This window comes from Kogia breviceps, chromosome 3, assembly GCF_026419965.1.
Source record: "Kogia breviceps isolate mKogBre1 chromosome 3, mKogBre1 haplotype 1, whole genome shotgun sequence".
NCBI classification, from domain to species: Eukaryota; Metazoa; Chordata; class Mammalia; order Artiodactyla; family Physeteridae; genus Kogia; species Kogia breviceps.
Window position 1 is genome coordinate 180,191,993 of NC_081312.1, and position 14,380 is coordinate 180,206,372.

Below are 14,380 nucleotides of genomic sequence, written 5' to 3' on the forward strand. Positions count from 1 at the left end.
GCCACCTCCTTTTCCTTGATCCGCTGGAAGGGCCGGGAATGTCCCCAAACGTGGCCGGGCTCAACCGCGCTGCATTCTGCGGGACGCTATACCTGCTCCCGCGAGCGCTGCCGTTGTTCCCACCGGCAGACAATGAGCGTGGAAACAATTTGAAAATCGAATCGGAGCAGAGGAAAGGCCCCCTCTGCTGCGATGAAGGACTTCGAAACACAGACGGCGCGTTTCGTTAATAACGAGTCTCCCTTCTATTGTTCAGCCTGGCTCGGGAGTTAATATGAGCCCTTAGTGAACGTGCACACGTCCTGCGAAGTTTCTTGAACGTTTCATGTGCTTGGTAGGAAGTCAAAGCTTAAGGTTCCTCAGTTACTTTGTTTTCTCTCCACGGGTTCAAGTAAACATGGCAGTCTAATACTGTTTGTGTTTGAATGGACACCCATAGGAGCGATTCAGCTTCTGAGATTACTTTTTTCAGGTTTTCAACTTTCTAAGGCACTGCTGAATAAAATAAAGCAAAATGCTTTCCTATGACGTCTTTTAGGGCTCCCCTTAAAACCGAGAAGTGAAGGAGGGAATGCCGATCAAAGTTTTCTAGAGTGGTTCAACGTTTTCCAAATGTATTTTGGGGCAGGAGTGTTTTTTAACCGAAAGGTACTGTAGGTTCTGTTGTCAGGTTTGTAGGCTACGCAGATGCCCTTTTCATTCTTAAAATTTCTGCTTGGCAATTTCCCAGGGTTTTGATCTAGGTGAGGATGCAATCGTGATGCAGTCTAGGAGAGCAGGCTGATGCAGGCTCCTCTCTCTTTTCTCTGCAGCCCTACAGGAAGTTGGGAAAGAACATAGTAGCCTGGATTCTTTGATGTGTTGGACTGTTGTCAGAGTGGCATAACCCACTGGTTGACAAACCTAGATTTGCCTCTGAATCGCCTGCGGAGTCGCAGGTACAGGCAACCCCCAGGCAACACTGCAGCCCTTCGGAATCAGGGAAGGAGGATACAGATATCTCAACTCCCCTCATCTCCTCCCTTTTAAAATCGATTCTGTGAGTTGTTTGGGGGGCATTTTGGTATGTTGTGTGTATTTTTTAGCAAAAAAAGGTCACAACTAGAAAAAAAGATTTTGGGGATAGGGGGAAGCTGACAACAGAGGTGAGTAGGGCCCTCTGTGCGGATACACGTTTCATGCCGAGGAGTTTGCTGTTTCTGCCGTAGTAGCAGAGTGTCGGATTTGGGTTTTACAAGTTTAGCTTGTAAAAGAAGGCTGTACCACATTTGGGAGGATGCCCTCTCCCAGAAGGGAGAATATGGGGCCACATCTCTAGTGAGGAGGGAATTTTACTAGTCAAGCAAGGGGCCGAGGGTATCCGAACTGAAGTTGCAGGAATACAGACAAAGGAAGGAATTTCAGGTGATTTCGCGTTTGGTTGGAGGAAGAGGCGTAAGATGACACCCAGATTTCTAGTTTGTGGGGAACCGGGTGAGTAGTGAGGCTACTAGTTGAAACAGGAACTTATTAGCAAGCAAACAGGTTTGGGGGTTGTTAGTTCAGCTTTGGAAATGTTAAATTTCGGGCGCCCGCCAGATACTCCAGGCAGAAGGCAATTGGTAAAACTAGGTCTGGCCCTTGGAGTAGGGGTGGGCTCTGAGTCTGAGATGCAAATGTGGGCACCCTCAGCATGTAAATGGAGTCTGCAGCCCCCGAAAGGGGTGAGATTAACCAGGAGTGAGAGTAGAGGAAGGAAAAGGAAGAGACCTTGGACAGAGCCCTGCGGAGTTTCAAAGCAGAATGTCTGGGCCAGCAAGAGGCGGATGCCTGCTTTGTGTGGGAGGCGAGCGTCCTCAGAACCCACTCCTTCCTCCCCCAGGACCTGGGGTTGGAGCTCTCCGGCAGCTCCAGGACAGCTTGAGTCAGATTCTCCCGAGCGGAGTTTGTAGACTCTGGTCTAAGCCACGCTGCCTTGATTAGCCTGGAGCCAGGCCACAGTGTTGGGAACAGATACTCCACCAGAGCTCTCCTCCTTCCCTTCCTTTGCCCTAAACACACGCCTCTCTCTTTGCTTCCCCCCAACCGTTTTTTTTTCTTTCTATGAGTCTTCTTCCCCTGGCGGCTCTTCAGAGCCCCATCCTGTTGGGAACCATCTGCCCTGAGTTCTCAGGTCCTACTGGCTCCACCTGAAAGATGGTTCTCCTGGGTTGCATCACCTGGTGGAGGCTTGTTAAAAACACACGTTTACCAGCCCCACTCCAAAGATTATATTGATCAGGTGTCATGGGTGGAATTGTGACAAAGATGATTTGCTTGACGAAACTTCAGTCAGGCTCCTGAACCTTCTCCTAGACCCATCTGTGCACTTCCTTGTAAAATCCAGTTTTAGCAAATCTGATCACCCTCAGTATCTGATCGGGGTCCTCAGCCTCTACCACCCCCCAGGTAAACGTCTGATCACCCTGGCCTGCCTGCAGCAAGTGCTTCTAGAGCCGTGCTGTCCAATAAATACGGTAACACTCCGTGGTGCGTTTTGAGTGCCTGGAATGTCCCAGCTGAGATGTGCTCTCTGTCAAAAATGCACTGGGTTTTGAATACTTAAAATGAAAAAATGTAAAATATCTTTGCGATGTTTCTATTGATCATCTTGAAATAGAATAGTTTGGATATGTTACGTTACATAAAATATATCATTTTATCTCTTTACTTTTTAAAAAAATATGGCCACCTGACCATTTAAAATGACATCGGTTGCTCACAGCCTATTTCTACTGGAGAGCTCGGCTCTCTATGATGCCCCAGTCCCCAGAGCCACAGACACAGGCATTCAAGAACTTACATGAGTGTTCCACAGACGCTTCAAATCGAGCACGTTCCAGACCAAAGCAATTCTTTTCCTTCCAACCCTGCCCCCCTCCCCCGCCCATCAACTCCCCCTCTATTTGCCATCTTGGTGGATGGTCGGGTATCTGCTGCACTGCACATGCTAAACCCTGGCCGTCATCCCCAGCTGCTCCCTTTCCATTTCGTCTCCACTGTTAGCCGTCAGCTCTACAGCCTTGATATTGTTCACATCCAAACCCTCCAAGCCCCTCCCACAGTCCCTGTCTCTGTTCATGTCTCATCTCTCCCCTCAACTACTGTGGAAGTCTCCTAGTTTACAGGCTTTCTGCTGTGATTTTCACCGGTCTCCGTTCAGTCCAAAGTGATTAATGCTACGGGAATGATATTGATCCGAGGCAACCCCGATCAGTTCTTTCTCTCCCTGCTCAAAACCTTTAGGTGGTTTCCGTGCCTCTGGCTCCATTTCTCAAAGTATGGTACTTATTCATGGGTGTGTGTGATTTTAGGGGGTACAGGGAAGAACATTTTATAGTTACATACACATTTTAACACTCACTGGAAAGATATAACTAACGGATAAAACCTGTGATTTTGTGGGCATTATTCTTTAGGACAAAAAGTGAGTCAACTTAAAGTTGTTTTTTTTTTTAGAATATTTGCTTTATTTTATTTATTTATTTTTAATGATCATTCCCAAGGTTTATTTATTTATTTGGGCTGCACCCGGTCTTAGTTGCGGCCGGCAGGATCTTTTTTAAGTTGAAGCAAGCGGACTCTTATTAGTTGTGGCGTGCATACGGGATCTAGTTCCCCAACCAGGGATCCAACCGGGCCCCCTGCATTGGGAGCACGGAGTCTTTCCCACTGGACCACCAGGGAAGTCCCTAAAGAACGTTTTAAAGAGAAAATAGCACAGTTTAAAGTAATGGCATTGGCCGAGTAAATGCATTTCAGATACCTTTCAGACTCAATATGGTTTAAAAAAAAAACAAAAAACACTCCACGATCCAGCTTCTACTTTTCCTCTCTCGTATGATCTCTAGAAGGTCCCCTCTTCCTGTTCTTCAGCCATGCAACCATGCTGGGTGCTTACAGATCTCCAGGCTCACCTTCTCTTTCTACATTTGGCCTCTTGGCAGGCGCTAGTCCTTTGCTTGTATCACCTTATCTCCCCTTCTGGCAGATAAGAACTAACCCTATAAAATTCCCCTCTGAGAGTCTTCTCTCTGAAGCGTTGTCTGGCTGCTCCAGGGAGAACTCCATCTATGGTAGGCAGCATAGTGGTCCCCAAAGATATCCACATCCTAATCACCTGTGACTGTGTTACCTTACCTAGCAAAACGGACTTTGCAGATGTGGTTAAGGATTTTTTTTTTTTTTTGGCCGTGCCACACAGCATGCGGACCCTTAGTTCCCTGACTAGGGATCGAACACATGACCCCTGCAGTGGAAGCTCAGAGTCTTAACCACTGGACCACCATGGAAGTCCCATTAAGGATTTTTTTTTTTTTTTTTTGATGAGATTTTTCTGGATTATCTGGATGGACCAATGTAACACCAGAATCCTTATACAGAAAAAAAGGAAGGCAAGAGACCCTGAAGAATTGTGACAAAGGAAGCAGAGGTCACAGTGAGGTGGGGCCACAAACCAACCAATGTGAGCAGCTTCCAGAAGCTGGAAAAGGCAAGGAAATGGACCCTCCCCTGAGCGTCCTGAAGGAACCAGCTGCGCCTCCTATTTTGGTCCTTCATGTACCTAATCTCTCCTCCACACCTCCCCCCGCTCCCCCCTCCCTCTAAAAGCCGCGAGCTCCTGGGGAGACTGAATACTTTTGCCTCCCAGTGCTTGGGGCATTCTCTGGCCTGTGGTAGGAGTGACAGGAGGGTTACTCTGGAATTGGGGGATGAAAATTGTAAGAAGGTAGGAGGAGTCAACCTTGTCACGTGCTACAGAAAATCGACAGAAGGGCCAAAAATAGATCATTGGATTTAGTGGCCTTGGGGTACTTAAGTACCGGTGGGAGACGGGTTGTAGGGGGCCGAGGAGTGTGTGGGTTGGCAAGTGCAGATAATGGGTGTAGACACCTCTTTTAAGAAGCCTGCTGTGGAAGGGGCAGAAGAAGAGAGACATTTACTTGAGCGGGAGGAGGGGTGTGTTTTTTATAACCTGAAAAGCTTTGCACAGGTGCGTAAAGCAAAGCAAAGGAGACTGAAGATGTAGGAGGAATGAGGAAGGGGAGCTGGTAGAACAAGATCCTGGAAGGAGGGGAGCGGGCGAGGCATTCTGGCACCTGGTTGGAGACAGAAGAGGAAGCAGGTGTGGATGCTCCGGTAGCTAAGTTTAGTGGGTGGACTGTACAGTGTTTGTTCCGCTTTCCTCATGGGCTGTCAGTTCCATGCAGGCAAGGACCATGGCTATGGGTTCAACAAAGTGACAACAGTTAACACTTCAAATCGCGTGCTGTGTGCAAGCCACGCAGGCTGCTAAGAGCGCGGCACAGATAAATTCACTCAATCCTCACAACAACCGGACGAAGTAGGTACCATTATTATCCATTCATAGGCGAGGAAATAGAGGCACAGAGACAGTGAGTACCTTGTCCAGAGTCGCGGCGGCAGAAAGTGGAGGACTTGGATTTGAACCCGGGCCATCTCTCTCCCAAGTCCACACTCAAAGACGCAGGCACTCACTGAGTAGTTGTCAAGTGACTGAGAACGCAGCCTGCTTCTTATGTCTCCCCCCCACCACCGCCGCAAATAGCAGGATGGTTTACCCTCCTGCAGCTACCTTCCCCCTCCCCCTAGTGGGGTGCTGTCCATCTGCATTGTCCTCTCACACAAATGAGGCCTGACCGAAAGGGTCACAGTCTGCTGGACCACGGCTGAGGTCGCACAGATGCCCGAGATATTATCCCTTAAACACTCCACCTCGAGGCAGGGAGGACAAATGCTCCGTTCCATGAGGATGACCCCTTCTGGACACCTTGCTCTCCCCTCTCCCTCCCTCTCAGCCCAGGCCAGACTAGGATCCACTGGGCCATCCCTTGTTCCCCAGCAGATAACACGAGTGTTCCTTCGCACCGCCCATCACGCCCGGCAGGCCAGGCTTTGCAGCCCTGGAACTGTCTGCTAGCAGGGCTTAGGGCCTGGGGGCAAGCGTCAGAACCCCGACTGAAGGTAGGTTTCTGTGGGGGGCGGAGCGGGGCAGAAATTCAGATCCAGAGGTAATAAATTCAGAGCCTGGGAGGGAAAGGTGGGGCCTTGGCAGCTCTCTTTGGAAAGCAAAGTAGCGTCTGTGCCTTGAACCACTCTCTGTCGACCCCCTCACAGCCAGCATCGTCCTGGTGGGCAGGTTCTAGAACGGAACAAGATCCCTAAGGCAGATTTTAGCTGCATCCTGATCTTTTGGGGGCGTTCTCTGTTTTCCCCTAGGCATCTATCTAGGCTTATTCTTTGTGTGTGTGTGTGTGTGTGTGTGTGTGTGTGTGTGTGTGTGTGTGTGCAGGCTTGTGGGCTTTCTCTAGTTGTGGCGAGTGGGGGCTACTCTTCGTTGCGGTGCAGACTTAGTAGTTGTGGCGCACGGGCTTAGTTGCTGCGTGGCATGTGGGATCTTCCCGGACCAGGGCTCGAACCTGGGACCTCTGAATTGGCAGGTGGATTCTTAATCCGTCCTACCAAGGAAGTCCCTAGGCTTATTCTTGTAACTACACATCTTTCTAGATCAATCTAACTCTCTCAAGGGCTAAGGCTGCAGATCCCTGTCTATATAAGAGAAACTGGCTCTTTTTTCACACTATGAAATTTTCCAGTGATCCAAATCCCAGTAAAAATGGTAACAGCTTAAAGGCCAATCATATATTTTTTTCTTGAGTGACATAAACATGCTTTCTCCCTGTTTTCTTTCTTTCTTTTTTTTTTTTTTTTTTTTTTTTGCGGTACGCAGGCCTCTCACTGCTGTGGCCTCTCCCGTTGCGGAGCACAGGCTCCGGACGCGCAGGCTCAGTGGCCACGGCTCACGGGCCCAGCCGCTCCGCGGCACGTGGGATCTTCCCGGACCGGGGCACGAACCCGTGTCCCCTGCATCGGCAAGCGGACCCTCAACCACTGCGTCACCGGGGAAGCCCTTCTCCCTGTTTTTAAATATCATTTCACCATTCTTTTTTTTTAAAAAATATTTATTTATTTATTTGGCTGTGAGGGATCTTTGTTGCTGCAAGCAGGATCTCTTTTTTTTTTTTAGTTGTGGCACACGGGATCTTTATTACCTTATGCGGGATCTCTTTTTTCTTTTTAGTTGCAGCATGGGATCTTTAGTTGTGGCATGCAGGATCTAGTTCCCTGACCAGGGATCAAACCCAGCCCCCTGCATTGGGAGCATGGAGCCCTAGCCACTGGATACCAGGGAAGTCCCTCATTCCATCATTCTTGCCTGAAAAGTCAGGTGAACAATAAGCCTTATCCTTGAGCAGCTATTAGTTTGCAGGCGCTGTGCTCAGTGTTGGGACTCTGTGAACAGGTCAAGATCCCAATCAATGGAAGAGAATTGCTGTAATACCAAGTGCTAAGTCAAGGTCTCAGGGATTTCTTTCTTTCTTTTTTTTTTTTGGAGAGGAAGGGCAAGGGAAGATCTATGAACCTTCTGAAATTACGTGCAAAATTGTACCTACTTGTGCAATTCTGGGAAGAGAGTTCCTAGCTTTTATCAGCTCCCCGGAGGGGTCTGTGATCCACCCCCCCAAACTGAGTAATATGGTGGCAAGTGCTGGGGGAGAACAGAATCTGAATTGAGAGGAGCAAACGGAAATATAGGCAGTGCGTTATTATTCCATTGGTTCACTAATGCTACAGTCATTACAATAATCATTTATTTTCTTCAGTGGTCTTTTACAATCTTTGGTAAAAACCATAGCTTTTTCGGCAAGAAAAAAAGGTCACAAGAAATTCAAGTCATGGTGTTTGACTTAAGAAGAAGTGAATCGGTTATTTCAAAAGGAAGGAAGCTCGTGGGAGTAGACCCCATAGTTAAGAAGTCCCCTGCAAGCCCCCTGGAGGGTCTCCCCTCTCCCCACCAAGCCTGGGGCTCCCCCTGAGACCCACTTCCTGCAGCACCCCGCATGCATGGCTCTGAGTGTCATCGGTGGAGGAGGGTACTCTCCACTGAAATACAATTAACAATGCGATACTTTCCGAAATTCTGGCTCTGCACCACCCCCGATTTAGCCACATTCCACAAGATCCCACTATGCTGTGGTGGTGTCCCTGGCGAATCCCATTTTTCTTAAGCACAAAAGTGATTCATTTGGTGCTATAAAGTGAAGATTTCATTGTTTGCACCCCAAGAGTAGCAAAGGCTACAAAATTAATTAAGTTTTCCCTTTGTCTCTTTGATACATGAGAGATAACACGGAGGGAAATAAAACCAGTTTATTTTCTTTAACTGCATTTTCACATCACTCTCTCTTCCTGTCTCCACTGATTAAAATGAGTGAGGTTTTGCACATAATTTCCAAAAATGCATAGATTACTCCCCCCCCCCCCCGCTCCCCCTAAATCCTGAGACCTTGAGAGCCATCCACTCCTGATTCATTTTCCAGTTTTTCCCTCCACCGCTCCATTCCCTCTTCCATTAAGGAAAGCTGCTCTTGCCCTCTGGCCAGAGATCCTATCCCAGCCATTTCCAGCTTCCTGTCCTTCAGGGGTTGGTTCTGCAATATAATAAATGAAAGGTCTTGGTTACTTGGCTCGGGTGCATTTCTTCCCGCTTTTCTGAATTACATGTAATTGGCTCTCCCCTGCCCCCTAGTGTCTAAGTCATATTGTAATGAATGATGAGTGTTCAAAGCCCAATTCTCCCTAGTATTTGCTGGGGGAGGAAAAAAGAGAGAAAGAGGTGAGGAAGGGGAGAAGCAGAGAACACAGGTAGAGACGACGTGTCTGTGCAGATATAAGATTCAGGCTTCCTGTCTATTTCCTGCTCTCACAATTGGTGAAACAAAAATTGGCTCCAGAACCAAAGCCCTAAGTGGACTAGAGTTCACTGTTCTGCCAGCAGAGGAGCAGCTATTTATTCACATTCTTTGTTCCCCATACTTAATCCGTGGCTGACTTCGCCCTTTGCTCCCAAATACACCATCTCCCTTAATTACCTCCTCTGCTGTGAGGCTGCTTGGGAAAAGAATTACAGATTGAGTTCATCCTACCCGAGGGTTCCTGTCCTCGTCTGGCACTTGCTCTGTGTTGCAATGAGTGAGGCTTGTGCTGGACACAGCTCAGAGGTGGACCTGGCCTCGGGGCCTGCAGACACGAAACTAGACATACAGGATACGAGTGAGGAATAATAAATAAATAACGGCGGAGGCAGAAACCGGTTTTAGTTTAAGTTTCTCAGGGCACCCACATCTGGAATGCAGGGACCATGTCTGGTTTGGGATGTGGTTCAGGTTTGGCCCTCCTTGGCTTGAACTTCTCTGAGCTGAGCCAGTCTGCCTGGCTGCGGTGGTACAGTTTTCTTCAAAGAGAGTGAGCAGGCATGTTTCCATCTCCATGCTTGGTGGCCAGGTCCAAACAACACGTGGGTGGTTGTACTGGATGAGCCTTAAGATCCTTTTCTACCTGGAGATTCTGTGATTCGTTTAAAATGGGTGTGCACCCCTGACAATTTGTTGGTGGTGATTTCCTCTGCTGGGTCTGGCTTCCTGTTGATTCTACTTTACCGAATATTGCTCAAATCCATTCATTGTTTTCCTCCACCGGTTCTTCCTAAGGTCATATTTCATTTGCCTGAATGACTTGCAATGGTCTCAGCTATGGACTGAATGTTTGTGTCCCCCTAAAATTCATATGTTGCAGCCCTAACCCCCAATGTGATGCTATCAGGAGATGGGGCCTTTGGGAGGTAATTAGGTTTAGATGAGGTCATGTGTGTGTGGCCCCTATGATGGGATTAGTGCCCTTATAAGAAGAGAAAGAGACCAGAGCCTTCCCCCTCTGTGATGTGAAGATACAGCAAGAAGGTGGCCATCTACAAGTAGGAAGAGGGTTCTCCCCAGATGCTGAATCTGCCAGTACCATGATCTTGGACTTCCCAGCATCCAGAACTGAGAGAAATGGATATTTGTAGTTTAAGCCACCCAGTCTATGGTATTTTGTTATAGCATCCCAAACTAAGACAGTCCCCAAACTGATGTCTCTGCTTCCACACTGTGGTCCCAACCCCCATACACATTAAAATGCATGTTAAAATGCATAGATTTAATAAATTAATGCCTTCACACACATACTCACACACACAAAAATCAACACTTATCAAAGAAATTGTAAGTTTCTCTTTATGTCCTCAGAACAAGAAGGAGCTCTTAACTAAGTTGCAAAAAGCATCAAGTAAAAAGAAAAAAAAATGATAAATTTGGCTATATTGAAATTAAAATTTATGTGGAATAAAAAAGATACTTACACCAAGAGGCAAGCCACAGAGTGGGAGTAGATATTTGTAACACGTAATCAACAAAGGAAGACTTTCTAAAGTATGTGAAGAACTCCTATGAATCAAAAAGAAAAAACAAACCAATAGAAAAAGTGGTAAAGATATGAACAGGGAATTCAGAAAAGAGGACATTTGTGTTGCTAATAAATCATGAAAAGATGCTCAACCTAACCAGAAATCAGGAGGATGCCACTGAAGGGCTTCCCTGGTGGCCCAGTGGTTAAGAATCCACCTTCCGATGCAAGGGACGCGGGTTCGATCCCTGAGGGGAACTAAGATCCCACATGCTATGGGGCAACTAAGCCAACGCGCCACAACTACTGAGCTCAGGCGCCTAAACTAGAGAGAGCCCACACGCCACAAACTACAGGGCCCACGCTCCCTGGAGCCCGCGCACCGCAACTAGAGAGAGAAAACCTGTGCGCCAGAACTAGAGAGAAGCCCAGGCTCTGCAACAAAGAGACCGCGCGCCGCAACGAAAGATCCTGAGTGCCAAAACTAAGACACGACGCAGCCAAAAAAATGAAATAATAAATATATTTTTGAAACTGCATGCGAAGCTTGGTTTCACTTAAAAAAAAAAAAAAAGAGGGCTTCCCTGGTGGCGCGGTGGTTGAGAATCCTCCTGCCGATGCAGGGGACACGGGTTCGTGCCCCGGGCCGGGAAGATCCCACGTGCCGCGGAGCAGCTGGGCCCGTGAGCCGTGGCCGCTGCGCCTGCGCGTCCGGAGCCTGTGCTCCGCAACGGGAGAGGCCACAGCAGTGAGAGGCCCGCATACCGCAAAAAAAAAAAAAGAATGAAAATGTGACACTATTTTATATCCACCAGATTGGCAAAATTAAAAGTCCAGTGAGGCCAAATGTTATCAGGAGTGCGGGGAAATTGGGGCTGTCTTATGCTAATGGCAGGAATAGAAATTTGTATAGCCATTTTGGGGAGGGATTGAATGCTCTCTAGTAAAGATGGAAATATCCTCTGATTCTTATTCATTCCTCTCCTAGGAGGATATATGTACAAAGAAAGAGTTAAATATCAGGATATTTGTAATAGCTGCAAGTTGGAAATAATTTAAATCTCCATCAAAAAGGAGGTGGGAAAATAAAGGTTGCACAGTCCTCTCATGGAATGCTGTATAGCAGTTACAGTGGTAGAACAAGTCAATGTATCCAGTTGAAGGACCGTGAAAACATAATGTTAAGGGAATTAGTGTTTGATGGGTATGGAGTTTTAATTCAGTAAGAGGAAAAAGTTCCAGAGACGGATGGGTCGGTGATATTTGCACAACAAAATGAATGTACTTAATGCCATTGAACTGTATACTTAAAATGGCAAATTTTAAGTTATATCTATTTTACCGCAATTTAAGGGGAAAAAAAAAACCCCATAATGAAAAGAATTAGGTGCACCACGAAATGCATTAGATGATGTGCTCGTGACATTTAAAAATATTAAATAATCATAACTAACTAAATAAAGCATTAAACATAGTGAATATGTATATATATGATCAATTCATAAAGACAAAGATGAGAAGGAATCACACTGAATGCAAGATATGCTTACCTGCTGGGAGGGAGAGGAGGAAAGTCTGAGGTGGTAGCTGTGGTAGAACTCTATCTGTGACATTTTATTAAAAAAAAAAAAAATCTAAGAAAACTCATTAAATGTTAAAACAAAATAGGTGTTACACCCATCTCGACATTGTTCCGTCTGAAGACGGGGGTTGGGGGGGGCAGTCTCTCCCTCTGTGATTGGGCTTTTATGTGTCACGTGCTCCCTGACCTTGCATTCGTTCAGGACCAGCTCTTAGCCTTCTATTTCTGGAGGTCCTTTTATGTCTCAGGCACATTGCTAGGCTCTGGGAACTCCATGATGAACGGCCCAGGCATGGGTGCTACCCTTAGACAGCATTTTCCTCCCAGGGACGTCCTTGCACAACGGTGTTCAAAGAAAGGCCCCTGAACTTAACAGCATCGGCCTCACCTCGGAACTTACTGGAAATGCAAATTTGGGGGCGCCCCCCCAGACCTGTTAACTCAGATGCTATGGGGGTGGGGCCGCATATGGGGCGGTTTCACGAGCCCTCCAGGCGATTCTGGTGCATGCTCAAATTTGGAAATCATTGCTCTTATATAGATAAGAGAATGCCATCTCCTTTGTACACCCCATCTGAGGTGGAGGTGGGCAGGGGGTGTCCCTCCAAAAGTGGCCCGTGTCCCAGAGTCTCGCAGAGGTGAAGAAAATGCCCTTTCATCAAGGTTGCATACACCACCCCAGTTCTGGTGCCCGCTGCCCTGGGGCGCTTGGGACTCCCTCCCCTGTCCCCTCCCCACGCTCAGCCTCGGGGCTTGCCTGGTTTCCTAGTCAGACTCAGCCTCCATGGACCCCCCCCCCCCTCGAAGCGGCTCACACCAGGTCCTCTGTCTACATATGTCCAAACTCCTGGGGCTGACTGAGTTCAAGTCATTTTCCCAGAAGTGCTACAGCACCCAAGGGCAAGTTGGACTCAGTTGGATACCTGGGTACCGGAGTGTCTGTGCTCCACGGGCCCACGGACACTCCATCCCAGCTCCTGCCTGCTCAAGACATCCTACTACTCTTCTTAGTTTCACATTTAAGACCCTCAGTGACTTGACCCTATCTGCCTTTCTCTCTCTCCCTCCTGAAAGAAGACTGGAAGAAACAGCACTTTTCCTTGCTCATAGAAGATATTCACACTTTCCTGTCTCAGAGACTTGTATTTTATTTTCTTTTATTTGGATTTCTTCTGTCTGGAGTCGTTTCCATATATGACAGCTCCAGTCTCCCCGCTTCAACCCCCATACATACTTATCATTTCAGATCAGCCTCAAATGCCCTTTCTTCTCTCTCTAGCTGGAGGCCATTGCTTCTTCCTTTGTGCTCTCCTAGTCCATGGCTCTTATCAGCTTCTGTAACCTGCCATTTATCTCTCCCATTTCATTTTGTACTGCAGTGTTTTATGTATTTGTCTTATTAAGTCATGAACTTAACTTATTGTCTTATTCAGACATCTTAGTCGCTGAGCATACTTTCAAGCTCAGGTGATATCAATAAGGGTATTGTTCCAAAGTGTCTAAGACGTGGTCTTCTGTCCTCAAATTACTGGAGGACTAGAGGGGGAGACAGATGCCTTGTTTATACAAGGCGACAGAGTTCAGGATAGGGTGGTGTGTTTGCCTGGAGGAGAGAAAGACTGATTCTGCCTGTGAAGGCGCTGAAAGCGGGAAGGGTTGACAGAGAAGTTCTGACTGGAAGCTGTCAGAGTGAGGAGATCTCATTACAAGAAAGTGTAAGAGGACGGGAGGCTGAAACAGGGCAAAGATGTCCTCTCCATTTTCGAGGAGGAAAGACAGAAAGGTATAGATGGCAAAGAAGAGGGGTAAGTACAGTATCACAGAAACCAAGGGAGGAGTATGTTTCTGTGGGCATGGAGTTAGAATCAGCACCAAAAGTTAAGTAGAGAGACGCCTTATCTGATACAAGGACATCCTCACTGCCAGACTTTTTGCAGGAACTACAGGAAGTACCTAACCTGGGAACAAAGGTTAATTGCCTTGCAGGATCTCCCGTGGAAACTGAAGGCACCTCTTTGAATTTAAGGCTTGGTTGCTATTTGAACTTCCTTATTTGCATGATTTAGAGTGGTGTTTTTTCAATCTACGGACTGTAGGTATATTTAAGATATATATTTTTCCCGTTAGAAAGAGTCTATGGTGAATAAGTTGAGAAGCGCTGAATTACAATTCTCCTCCCAGTGTGTTTTGTGCAGTCTCACTCTGGCCAGTAGGAGGGAGCATAACCTAATGCTCTGAGTCAGGATCGTTGTTGCTGGAGTCAGCTCTGGCCCAGGGAAGGACGCTTCCCTCCGTTCTGTGCTTCGGTTTCCTTCTCTACCTCCTGAAAATGTAGGAATTAACTAATAGCCAAACATCTTCAAAACGTTAAATGATCTGGGGGTGCCGGGTAGAAATCACAGCTGAATATAACTCCAATCTCTCTTTGACTTGGCCCTGAAATCTGAAAATCTCAAAGATTTTTACAAGAGAGTC

At 47.2% G+C, this 14,380-nt stretch overlaps 1 long non-coding RNA gene across 2 annotated transcripts in view; it reads left to right on the forward strand.

Annotated features, from left to right (window-relative positions):
- Positions 1–14,380, forward strand: part of LOC131753659 (uncharacterized) — a 71,828-nt gene that overhangs the window by 1,410 nt on the left and 56,038 nt on the right. The window lies entirely within an intron of this gene.